Source organism: Orbicella faveolata, unplaced genomic scaffold (genome assembly GCF_042242905.1).
Source record: "Orbicella faveolata isolate gen_17 unplaced genomic scaffold, um_ofav_v1 contig_26, whole genome shotgun sequence".
Taxonomy (NCBI): Eukaryota; Metazoa; Cnidaria; class Anthozoa; order Scleractinia; family Merulinidae; genus Orbicella; species Orbicella faveolata.
In genome coordinates this window covers 6,710,066-6,723,277 of record NW_028301554.1, presented here as the reverse complement: position 1 = coordinate 6,723,277, position 13,212 = coordinate 6,710,066, and the positions used below count along the sequence as shown (strand labels likewise).

The window sequence follows — 13,212 nt, the reverse complement described above, 5'->3', positions numbered from 1 at the left end:
TCTCCCTGTTTCCCCGATGTAGACTTTGCCGCACTCACAGGGAATCCTGTAGACAACACCATCTTGTTTAGCCGGGTTGACAGTGTCCTTTGGTCGCACTAAGTGTGACCGAAGTGTCGTGTCGGACTTAAAGACGGTGCGAATGCCTTATTGTTCTAGGCAGCGGCGGAGAGACTCCGAAACTCCTTGGACATAAGGTAAAACGGCGGTGGATTTAAATTCCGCGACAGGCTCTCTTCTTGGGGTTCTTCGCGCCTTTGTGATCTTCTGTACAAAAGAGGAGGGATATCCGTTAGAAACAAGTACAGATGACAGATGTTTCTTCTCTCCAGCGATTACTGATGGTTTGGTCACGAGACGTTTAACCCGGTCGTACAGACACTTCACAATACCGCGCTTTACTGACTGAGGGTGGTGTGAATCATACGCTAGGTACTGATCAGTATGTGTTGGTTTCCTGTGGACACTGGTGGTAAGGCGGCTATCAGGTTCTCTGTAAACTGACGTGTCGAGAAAGGCGATCTTGCTGTTGTTCTTGATCTCCATGGTGAAAAGGATTGATGGTTATTGACTGTTCAGGTGTTGCAGGAAGACATCAACTCTATCCCGATCCAGGATGGTGAAAGTATCGTCTACGTAGCGTTTCCAGATCTTAGGCTTGCAAGGTGCGGACTCTATTGCTTGTTCTTCAAATATCTCCATGTAGAGATTAGCAATAACAGCGGATACAGGGCTCCCCATGGCTGCGCCGTCTCGTTGTTCGTAAATCGATCCGTTGTACTGGAAGTACGTAGATCTTAATACGAAATCCAAGAGGTCCGCGATTTGAACTGGTGTAAGTGTCGTGCGGTCAGCCAGGCCTGCGTCGTTCTCCATTTTTTGTAGCGCGGCTTGTACGGCGCCCTCGATCAGTACGTTGGTAAACAGTGACTCTACGTCGAAAGACACCATGATCTTGTGGTCCTGAATCTCTTCACTGGCGATAGTGGAGGCGAAGTCAGTTGAGTTCTTCACTGCGAAGTTCGAGTTACCTGCAAGAGGAGATAATACGTTAGCCAAGAAAGCAGACAGGTCCTATGTAAAGGTGTTGACACCTTTGTTGCCTAGAACAACAAGGCATTCGCACCGTCTTTAAGTCCGACACGACACCTCGGTCACACTTAGTGCGACCAAAGGACACTGTCAACCCGGCTAAACAAGATGGTGTTGTCTACAGGATTCCCTGTGAGTGCGGCAAAGTCTACATCGGGGAAACAGGGAGATCTATGCAGGAGAGCATCAAAGAACACGACAGGGATATACGACTCGCCCGTACCCAGACCTCCAACGTTTCTGAACACACCCACGAGACCGGCCACTATCCTATCTGCAATGATGTCAAGTTTATTGATCGAGATCCTCACTGGTACACACGTAGGGTGAAGGAAGCTATTCACATAAGACTTCACCCTAATAACATCAACAGGGATAGTGGAATTGAAATTCCTGAAGCATGGATACCCACGATCAAGAAACACAACAACAGGAGAACGGTACAACAGCGGACCGCTGACGGAACAGCTACTCGCCGGAACAATGGAACAATAGGAGGATCGAAATGCACCAATCACAGCCGACCTTTGTGATATAAATGGTACCGTGCAATCAGTCGACCTTATCGCCTGAAGAAGACTAGCAGTAAGCAGTCGAAACGTCGCGATCTACATCTCAAGTGACTACAACGTGAGACAAACGATAATACACTTTATTATTGCATCTACCACGATGAATAACAACAACCTTTCCTCGACATTAAGTAGTTTATTATATGACCACCGGGACGTTCTTTCAAAAAACAGAAAATACACGTGTTATGACCGTTTCCATGGACACGGTTCTTATGGCAAAATCCCGACCCAGAAAGAACGAAACAGAACGCTGAGATCTGCTTAATAACTACCTTGCCATAAAATATAAACTGCTACTGATAACATTTGTCATTAATTATTCCGGATACTACAAAAACCTCCTCTAATAGGCCGGTAAGTCCAAGAATCAAAACTCCTGCCAGGAGTAATCTGCTAGAATTCTATTACTGACCTGCTTTAGCACATGCGTCATACTCCTGCCGAAATTGTCGAAGTAGGACTTTACGCTATCCCATAACGAAAACAACTCTCTAATACAAACAAATGTGTATATTTATACTAGCCTTATTGTACAAAGAAAAACAACAACAGTTGGTGGGATGTTTTGTAGGAGAAGCATTACATACCAATCAAAGTCAAATTCAATCGTTCTGATATAGCTTGATTGACAGTAGCTCCAGTAAAACTTCGTTCGAATTTCCTCGATTGATAACTTGGTTTTCCAAAGTGCATCAAAGATTTTACACTCGCGAGTACCAAGTTACCCTACCAGGGGAGGGAGGCACTGAGGATAGCGACGAATGAAATCGGAATTGCTTTATTTTGTAGGGCATTTCCAGGCGTACCCATCAAGCATGCGTGAAAATACATTACGCAGGCGGGATGCGGGAGATTTTAAATAAGTTAATGGCGGAATGCGGAAGAGAAAACTGAAAAACGTTCTTCCTCTGTAAACTTCACAAACTCTCTAAACAAATTTTTTAAACCGCACTTTATGATCAGCTGTTTTCTTGGAATTTCTGGAAACACCCGAACCTGCAATTCGTACTTTTCACTTTTCAAAGGGAACCTACTGTAGTAAGTAGCTAAAATGGCATTGTTTACCCTCTCCGTTGACAATAATGTAGAGCTGTGACATTCATAAAAACCGAAAACGAAGACTTATGGCTAACTCGAAGCTGTTTGAGTCTGTGATGTCGTGGTCTGTTACAATGGAAATTAGGAAGAATGCATCGATCGCATCGATCGTGGAGAGTTTATTATAAAGTGACTGACATAGTTGGTAAATTCACATTCTCTCGCGTCTTAATCATGCGCATGAAGAATTAAAAAAGATCGAACGACATCAGCTAAATTCTTCTTAGCCTGCGAGCGAGCTCACGTTGGAGCACAAGGGCGCGTGGCATAGCAGCGAGCGAGAAATCCGGAAGCGAAGCCGCGACACGAGAAAGTAAACTTTGCGCCTCTTCACCAGCCGGATCGCATTGCTCGCATTGCTCGCAGGCTAAGTTCTTCTAAGGTCGCCCTCTGTCTTTAAAGCATGTCAGATAGGAAAAGATGTAACACACCCTAGATAGTTTTTTTCCTCTAGTCGCAGGGGAAGTAACTCAATATCATTTCAGTTTCTTGTTGAGCAATCATTGCGTGAATATCTGTGAACATGCTCAAATGTCACAAACGGCCTTATGACAAAATCACGTGAACCCAACAATTTCGTTTTTGTCTTCACTTGGCACGTCAGATGCTGTGAAACTGATATTTTTTTATGAATGTTAATTACACGAGCGACCCTATTATGAACAGTGACACGCGGAAGTCTCTGTGCAATTTTTCTTGAGGAAAGCGGACGGCTGAACACAGACCACTGTGCAACGGTAAGTTACTCATTATTTTGTTTAAAACAATATTTGATTACAAGTTCGACTGATAAAAATTACCATACCAATTTTGCTCATTCGGGATATCGAAAAAAGCCTCCTCGTATAGTTGTATGGCCTAGTGGCTATTACCTTGAGGTCCTAAATCAAATGCTCTTGGCACCAATAATTTGGTAGCAGATTGTTCCAGTGACCCACATAAGCAAATGCTTTATTTCCCTCTTAACCAGTTTTTCGAATTTACCACATTCAGAGTTGGGAGTAGACTGCAATGAATCAATCCACCCCAAGTAGAAGTGAACACCTTAATCATAACAGGTTGATCCTGGACAGAGGTTTCTCTTCGCCACAAACAGATGTTCTATAAATACTGTCCTTCCTGTACGGAAGAACAAAAAAAAAAACAAAAACAAAAACAAAAACAATATTACGTACCGCAAACACGAATTGAATCGTTCTTATATAGTTTGATTTAGCTCCATTAAAACTTCTTTCGATTTTGTTCGATCTTGATAACTTCAAAACCGCGTATTACATTAAGCTGCCGGAAGGACGAAAATACTAAATATGACGAGAAGAAAAAATATCAGGACAATTTCTTTAGACGGCCTCTCGAGGCGTATTTCCTGCCGCTTTAGACAAAATCCACTCCTCACAGTTCATTTTAGTAACACCGTGGAATTAAGAAACGATTCGCAATTTGCTGTTTGTCAATGCGTATCCCGCCATTAATTATTAAAGAGTGCATACTATGTTTTTACGAAGAAGTGTCATATTTCGGATCTCGCCTCTTGTTCAAACCCATCGCGCATTCCACCAAACCCCTGCGAAATATATATCATCCTTTTTCCTGAGTGTTTCATAGAATTCACTGTCGACCCTTTCCGATGTGAAATTCCCTGTGGTAGGTAAAAGTTATCCTTTATTTTTTGGTCTTTTCTTAACCAATTATCAATTGAATGTACTCGAGACTAATAGCAAACTCCAAGCTGTTTGGTTCTGTGACTTCAAGGCCTGTTACAACAGGAATGACGACGGATATCATCAACAGACTGACACAAATAGTAAATTTACTGGCGGTGACCCTGTATATGAGATTGTCTTTTAATACTTTGGCATTTAAAAGATTGATTAACTGAAGTATCAAACCATATTGGTCATGACGAAATTATTCCGAGCGGTCTGGTTTTTTATATCGGTAAACATAGAAAAGGTCATAAACGGCCGAAAGCAAAAATCACGTGCAGACAGCAATATCATTTATTTTGTTGTTCCGCTTATGACGTCAGATGCTGGGAAACTGAAATAGTTTTACGGATGAATAATTTGAGTGAGCAACAGAATTATTAACAGCAACACACAAACACGCTTCTGCAGTTTTCTTGAGGAGAACGGACGGCTGTATACAAACCACTGCGCAACGGTAAGTAAGTCATTGTTGTCGGCTTCGGCTAATGACATTTTACCATATCCATCGTGTTTATTCGGGATATCACGAAAACGTCCCAGTTAATTTTATTGCGTCTTGGTTAAAGCAGGAAGGTCTCGAACGAAAACCTTTCCTAGCAGTAATCTGCCAGAAGAGGATATTTGAGCTGCCTTCGCTAGCTTAAGTTATTACTACACATCCTTCCCGACTTCAGGCTTGAGCCAATAGACTGCAATAAATCGATAACACACCTTTTATTATAGTTAGGTAAGGAAGAAATTGTCCATTTCCCGACCCAAGAGGACAATACACTGAGTTCTCCTTCCAATACCTTCCTGGAGGGGGTGGGGGAGGCACTTAGAACTACGAGGAATAAAATCTGACCAGTCAGTTTTATTTTGTTTGGGCTCTTTAGGTGCATTTTGTGTTTCGTGAGCTAATAACGTATTCCCTAAGAGATCAGTTTCGCTCGCACAAAAGTACAAAATACGTTTCTCACGGGAATGCTTCGTAGTTTTCAGTTTTCAAAGGAAGTTCCACTATGGTAAGCAGCTAATCTTGTATTGTTTGTCCTCTCACTTGACAATAATAACTCGTTACCACATTCATAAAAAGAAAACACAGGGAAGGCTGAATTCGAACTTGAAGCTTGTTTGTTCTGTGATTTCCTTAGCAGAGGTCATAAATGGCTTTATCAGTCAAAGTGCACGTGCATACGGCAATGTCTTTTTCGTATTTTGTTTCTCTTTCCTCTTGTGATGTCAGATAATTTGAAACTGAAATATTTTTGTGGAACCATAATTTATGCGACAGCACGCTATACTGTAACAATGTCACCTAGACGCCCCTCTGCAATTTTTCTTAAGGAGAGCAAACGGCTGTACACAGTCTGCTGCGCAACGGTAAGTTAGTCGTAATTATATTTTGTTTCTAACATTGTATAATTTCGGCTTCCACTGTTAACAGTTACCATATCGATCTCGCTTATTCGGGATATCCCGAAAACCTCCTCATATAATTGTATGGCCTAGTGTTTATGGTCTCGATATCCCGAATCAAATGCTTTTGCCAGCACTGCTAGTGCTCTATTAGTGACCTGCTTTAGCTAATGCCTCATGTCCCTACCAACCTGTTATGGAATACATTTAGGGTTGAGATAAGACTGCAATGGATCAAGAACACACCTCTATGATAGTCACTTTACAAAGACGTTGATCATCTCCACCAGGATTTTTCAAATGGGGGGTGGGGGGAAGTCACACTGTGTCAAAGTGACAGTACTCACCAGATTGTCATGTCGTTTTTGCCACCTGTTGTAGGTTGTTTCCTTAAAAAAGGCTTACAAAAGGGGGAGTCACGGACACCTTAGAACCCCCCTCCCTAAGCTACGCCCTTAAAGTAGAACCTAACTCTGTCACAGAACGGGCTTCTTTCAGTTACGAAATGCTGTACACATACTGGCCTCACTGTAAGGACGATAACTAATACAAATTTGGCATGTTTTGCTCTAGCAACATCACGAACCAATCAACCTCGAATTAAATCGTTCGCATATATCTTGAATGAGCTCGACAAATATAAGTTGGATTTTCTTCGATTGATAATTTGGGGGTCGCAACAAATCAAACGAGGCAACGTAGGATAACGAATGAACTCTGAACAGTAGTAGTAGTAGTAGTAATATTTTTGTTTTGTTTTGTTTTGTTTGTTTGATTGTTTGTATCTTTGTTTTTTTGTGGCCTCTAGAGGGGTATTTCGTGGTCATTGAGCTAATGCGCGCTCCTTGGAAATCACTTCACTGAAACTTTAGAGTTAACAGAGAAAATGCAATTTTCTGTTTTCTATATTATTCTTCTGTATCTTACCATGAACTCTAAAAGAGTCGCGCCTCCAGCTCGCCGAAAAGAGGATATTATCTTTCCACCAAGGTATTTTTACCCCGTACCCTTTTTTAAACTCACATCCCGGATACCCACAAACGCATGCGTGATACGATCATCTGTTTCCTTGAAATTTGGGCTATCTCGTCTGCATATGAAAACTAAAGAGAGCAAAGAATGTAATACTTATTAGAATTACTCTTTTATTTAGCTGTCTTCCAGCTATTTTATTTGTGTTGGTCATTGTCTGCCTTTATCTTGCAGGGGAATTCCCTCACTCTTATTTCAGTTTCTTAGTGGTGGTTTCCCTTTGATGTCAAGATAGTGTAACTGAAAACCGTAAATTTACATCGTCCTTCAAAACATGAGCTTTAACTCTGCCAGAAAAGTCAATATTAAATACTATTAAATCATTTCCTCTGGAAGAAATCTGCATGTATAGCGTGTTATTTGGGTTGCGAGCTCTAACAATGAGTCACGCAAGAAAATATAGTCGCGCGAATGAATGCTCGCTAGAAGTAACGCTTTTCGATATACAATCTGCTTAACTTCTTCTTTTTTATTATTGAAACAGTTACTGTTGTTGACGCGGTTTGATTTTCGATTCATCCTGTTGTTCTGAACAGACTGGTGAATACAAATTACTTTACAGTAGGAGGATATCATTTAAAAGTTCTTCATAACTTGTGTGCAAGAAGCAAAACTTTGTTTATTGTGGAAGGTGCTGCATTCCCTAACCTGGGCTTAATTAATTTACCGTACTTCTGTACGAATTAAAACGGTTTACGATTTACAATTTTTTTGGAAGTGAAATTAACTGCAGTGAAACCTGTATTTAGTGGACACCGTTAGGACCCTCATTAGTGTCCGCTTAATACAGGGTGTCCGTTCAAAACAGGGTCTAATGTGTCGTGCGATAATAGTTAACTAGTAACTCTTTTATAGCACAGTGTACCACAGTGTAAGATCAAACATTGCTCATAGAACAATGTTCAGTCAGTAAATGCATTAATCTGGAATAATCGCTTAGCTTTAAAACGACATCGCTGAACAATGTTAAAGGAGTCTCAGCTAGACCTTTAGAAGTAAATAGCTCTTGAAGTGTCCGCTTATTGCTGGTTTTGTACAACTTGGTGTCCGCGTCCGCTTAACAGAAGTGTCCGCTGAATGCAGGGTTTTTTTGCAGTGAATGTGGGATGAAAATTTTGGGACTTCAGCCGCTGTCGACTTAATAGAGGGTTTCCACTTGATATGGGGTCCGCTTAATACAGGTTTCACTGTAAATGCTGTTTCGTAGAATAAGACAAGCGAACTTTCTACAAAGTCGATTCGACAGCCACTGCACAGATTAGACACAGATTAGACACAGATTAGCAGTATGGTTCAGGTCTTCCAAAACAACATTGTTAGCCATGAGACTGTCAACATTATTAAATTAAAGCTTTCCACTGTTCCTCTTTTTGTAATGGGTGACACGTTCAGGTGAGCTTAGTTATCGTAATTACGAGAAAGAAAAGAAATTCCGAAGACACTACGGAATTTCTTTTATTTCTTGCTATTTTACAGTGGAACTCTGTTAATACGGTCATCAACGGTCCATGGAAATTTGGCTGTATTAACGGGTAGGGTCAAATTTCATGGCTGGTCTAAATTGAGTGAGGTCTTAACATATGTATCACAATTGCACTTGTAAAAAGAACTGTTCTTTAATCATTACATACCATATTAACAATGGAAAGATGAACATAACTGGTTTGAGTGGCAGTATAAACGGGATAAAATTATCAAGGATTATACCGATTGGAATATCAGAATGTGGTCGTTGGCCGTATTAACGGGGTGGCCGCATTAACGGGGTTTTCTTATAAAGAAAAGTATGGGCGTTTCACCGAGGCAAAAAAGGTGGCCGTCATAAAGAGGCGATCGTAATGCGGGGTTCCCATGTACTGGAAACAATTTTGGCAGAAACATTTATCCCTCTGTAAACGAAGTGATGCACGTTCAATTTGCCTTTAAAGCTATTGGACTTTCCCATTAGTATGTTGACAAAAAATGGAGATAGCAAAAAGATTAATAACACACTTTAGAAGAAGTGTTTTAGTTCAACTGGTTTGAGCCGCGTTTGAAAATAATACAAAATTTAATTTGCATTTTTCCTTGACTTCCACTTGCTTTGCAGGGAAACTCTTACAGTGTCTTTTCAGTTTCTTTCACTTTTGCTTTCACTTTCATCACAAGATCGAGAAACTGAATACGGTAAGTTTATAAACAGCAAGCTGTCTGTGACTGATAGAGTTAGATGTACATAGAACAAATTATGAATCACGTGACTGATTTTCTTCATATTGTAAGAAGTATTAGTGAGTCAGCGAATAATTGTTTGCAAGAATCGTCTGCGCAGTGCTAATTGGTTTAACTTTACTTTCTCTTCCAAAGAGCGAACAACAACATACAACAAAGAACTTTGTCTTGCTTAATAACCATTTCCATTTATTATCAATGCTCAGAAACCCAGTACACTTTCAAAGCTATTGGACTTTACTGTCAGTATTTAACAAAGAATGGGAATAGAAACATGCAACTTGTTTTCGAGTGATTTTATTTGATTGTTATGATCAATGTTTGAACTCCTATTGTCTTGCAAGGAAACTCCCTTAGTTTTATTTCAGTTTGTATCACTTTTGGTTTTCTTTTCACCAGAAGATTAAGAAACTGAACACGGTAAGTTTGTAAACTGTAAACTGTCTATGACCGATAGCGTTGTGAGCACATATAATAAGTAGAGCTGATTTTTAATACTTTAAATTTACACTTGGAGAGGTTTGCATGAATCGCGTGGCTGATTTCTTTTTCTTGTAAGAGCAATTACTGAGTCACGCGAATAATTGTTTGTTGTTTGGAAGCATCGTTTGCGCAGTAATAATTCGATTAACTTTTCTCTCTCTTCTACTTTTCAGAGGAAAAGGTCCTGTTATTGACGCATAGTCATTTTGGTTTCATTGTGGTCGACTCACCAAAACTAGTGAGTAGATATCATTATTTTAATAGCTTTGTTATTCATACTAGACTGAAACATTAAGTAAGCTGTTTGCAGTCGATCTAATTTTTGAATGTAAAGAAAGAACCTGAGAGAATTTGTTGCTGTGGCGTCGACCATAATCACTGACTACTCTTAACTCTAACGTCATGTTATTAAAGGCTAATTTGAACCAGCTATAGTTAATGACGCTGGTGTGACTGAAACACGATTGAAAAAATGTTTTAGAAACATTAGTGTTCCAAACACTCCCGAAAGGTAAATTTATTTCTCTAGGCATTGAGTAACTGTGATTTGCCGTTTTTCATCCCGCATCCCGTCCCTCAATATCAAATTTAAACGCACTTCCTAGTTGAAATGGGCACATGCTGCTCAAGCCAAAACTGAATATTTTTGTCCCGAATCCCACATCCCGCCATGATTTTCAGCTTATCTCGCATATTCCGCCAAGTTTATGATTTGACACTCCAGAAACTTCGAAATAGATCTTCCGTGGATGACGTATTATGACAATCAGTGTTTTCTCGAAACATCGAGAACTCTTCAAGTGGTTTTCGGGGTTTCATTTTGCATCGTCTGGTTTCTATCTTAACCAGTTAGAATAATATAGAGCTCGATTATGATATCCACGACCTTCAAACAATCATGCAGTGATAATTAACCCCAAAGTCAATTGTTTGCTGTAAGAAACGGAAAGTTTTTAGCTCTGTGAATTGATATTGTTGCCAGGAGATGGCGGCAGAAGGAAATCAATGAGATTGTGCAAACTAAATTATGAAATGAGTGCTCGCGGATAACAAATATGAGGAATTACAACAGAACGATGGCAAAAGCCATTCGTCTTTAGTTGTCGTATTTGTCTTGTGAGCAAGTCAGTTAGTTTCTATGAAAAGAAGGCGAGGAATGTAAACTTTATTCATTAATCAACTCATAGTTAGAAGAGGAGAAACTTGCCAAACTTCTAAAGAGCAAACAAAGATGCCACGATTTATGTTGGAAGGTCCACAACAGTCTTTCGTTTTGCGATCATATATAATGAGATTTTACTGTCACGCCAGTAAAATATAGTTAATGGATCGTGACGTACGTTCTCAATGAGCCGTTCATGGCGGCATCACTTTCTATAGAGCTATTGAGCAGTTATATTTCAAAGGTCAGTAAACTGTGAGCCTTATTGTAGCTAAACCTAAAACATTGTAGTTTCGTTACCTTCTGAACGTTATAACGTACCATAGCATTGGCACAAAGCATTAAAGCACTATTCATGTTTAAGATGTTACACGTGTTAGGGTAAGCTGTTCGGTAGTACCGCCTTTCCTACTGGCTTACAAGCAGACGAGCGTCTCCATATAAAAGCTCGGAAAATTGTTCAGAGTCCATTCTGAGTTCGTCTAAGCAACGTAGCTATTACTTATTGTAAATCTATCGTTTAATTTTCCCTCCCTCCCTTTGGAGAAGAGGTTGGTCATGTATTCCTGCATAATAAACAAAGGGTCACTCCTGTGTGGTGCGGTTAAGTCTGCGCAGCGACTTCCCCCAAGCTTGTTGTTTTTTTCATCGCCTTTGAACATCGCTTGCTAACCGATACTCTTGTCCGATCCAGCACATGCTGTCTGTCATTCAGCTCGTGGTGCTGGGGAGATAAGTGAGGTTGTTTTGTCACGCTATCGCCGGAAGTTGTATGGGCTAATCAAACGCAAGGCAGTGTTCCCCCATTAACGCCATCACAAGTTGTTTGTATTTGAGTAATAGTTCCGGTTCAATTGCAAGTCGCCACGGTTAACTTACTTTCGCTAGGAACAACGACATTAAGTAGGCATAAATCACATAACCGAAACTTTTTACTCGAGTTATATAGTCTGTGAAACAGAAATAATCACTTATTGTGTTTAATGCACGGTCAAGACCGAAATGAAAACAAAAACATACAACAAAGAACTTTGTCGGGCTTAATAATCATTTCAATCTATTAACTATAGTCAACAACGCAATATGTTTTAATAAACATTGGATTTTGCCGTCAGTAATTAATTCCACTGTTAATAATTTGCATTTGTTTTTGTTCTTCAGTCTCTATCACTTTTCATTTAATTTCGTCCGAGGATCGAGAGACTGAACACGGTATGTTTGTAAACTTTAAGCTGTTCGTGATTGATACCGTTTCATACACATACAACGTGTATTTCAAAGCGATGTTTAATAGTTTCAGTTTACACTGAAAGAGATTTTTCATGAATCGCGCGCGTGACTGAGTTTTTTCAGTTTTTGAGCGCTGTAAGTCACGCGGACAAACAAATCAAACGAATTATTGTTTGGAGGTACCGTTGTGGAGTAAAAATCTGCTTAACTTTTCCTTCTTAACAATTTTTACAGGAAATATTATCGTTGTCGGCGCATATTGGTTGTAGTTTCATTCTAGTGACTCAACAAAAGTGGTTAGTGCAAATCAGACTTAGCTTTGTTATACATATTGGACTGAAATCATCACGTTAACTGTTCACAGTCGCTCCGCTTTTAGGAGAAGACTGACAAACCGAACACAGTAAGTTTATAAACTGTAAGCTATTTGTGACTAGCTGCGTGCACATATACAAGATCTAGAGTTTACACTGGAAGAGACGTCACGAATCGCGTGACTGATTTTCTTCCTGCTGTAAGCGCCAAAAGTGAGTCACGCGAAAAATTTAGTCACAGAAATGATTGTTTGGAATCACCGTTTTTCAGTAGTAACAATTTGCTCAACTTTCCCTCTTTGCTTACTTTTCAGGGGAAAAGGTCCTGTTATTGACGCGTATTGGTTTTGCTTTCACTCTGGTGACTCACCAAAGCTAGTGAGTATAAATGATGATTTTAGCTTAGTTATAACATATTCACAGCAGACTGAAATAGTGATGTAAACTGTTCACAGTCAATTTCATTTTTCAATGCAAAGTCAGAACCTGAGAGAATTAGTGACCGCAACGTCGAAGCTAATCACTAACTACTTTTAACTCTGAGTCATGTATTTAAAGACTAATCGAATCGACTTATAAGTAGCGACGTTCGTGTGACCGAAACACGATTGGCAATCTGTTTAAAAAAAACTCTTCCTTTTCAACTCATTAGTGTTTCGGAGCACTCACAAAAGGTAAATTAATTCCTCCAGTCACTTTGTAACCGTAACTTTTATTTCATCCCGCATCCCGTCCATCAATTTCAAATTTATCCCGCATTTCCTGGTTGAACTCAACACATGCTGCTCTCATCCCGCATCCCGCTTTCCACATCCCGCTACGATTTTCAGCTTATCTCGCATCCTGTCAAGCATACGTTTTGACACTCCAGAAACTTTAAAATACATTTTCCATGCTTGGCGTACTAT

At 40.0% G+C, this 13,212-nt stretch overlaps 1 protein-coding gene across 2 annotated transcripts in view; it reads left to right on the top strand.

The window, feature by feature from the left end:
* Positions 1-13,212, top strand: part of LOC149107871 (tetratricopeptide repeat protein 28-like) — a 34,863-nt gene that overhangs the window by 4,047 nt on the left and 17,604 nt on the right. The window contains exon 2 of one of the 2 annotated variants that reach the window (XM_089295920.1): positions 231-2,618. The exons of the other annotated variant lie outside the window; for it this stretch is intronic. The gene's annotated coding sequence lies outside the window, so the exon portion shown is untranslated. Of the gene's footprint in view, positions 1-230; positions 2,619-13,212 lie in introns of those variants that run through there. 2 annotated transcript variants of the gene reach the window in all.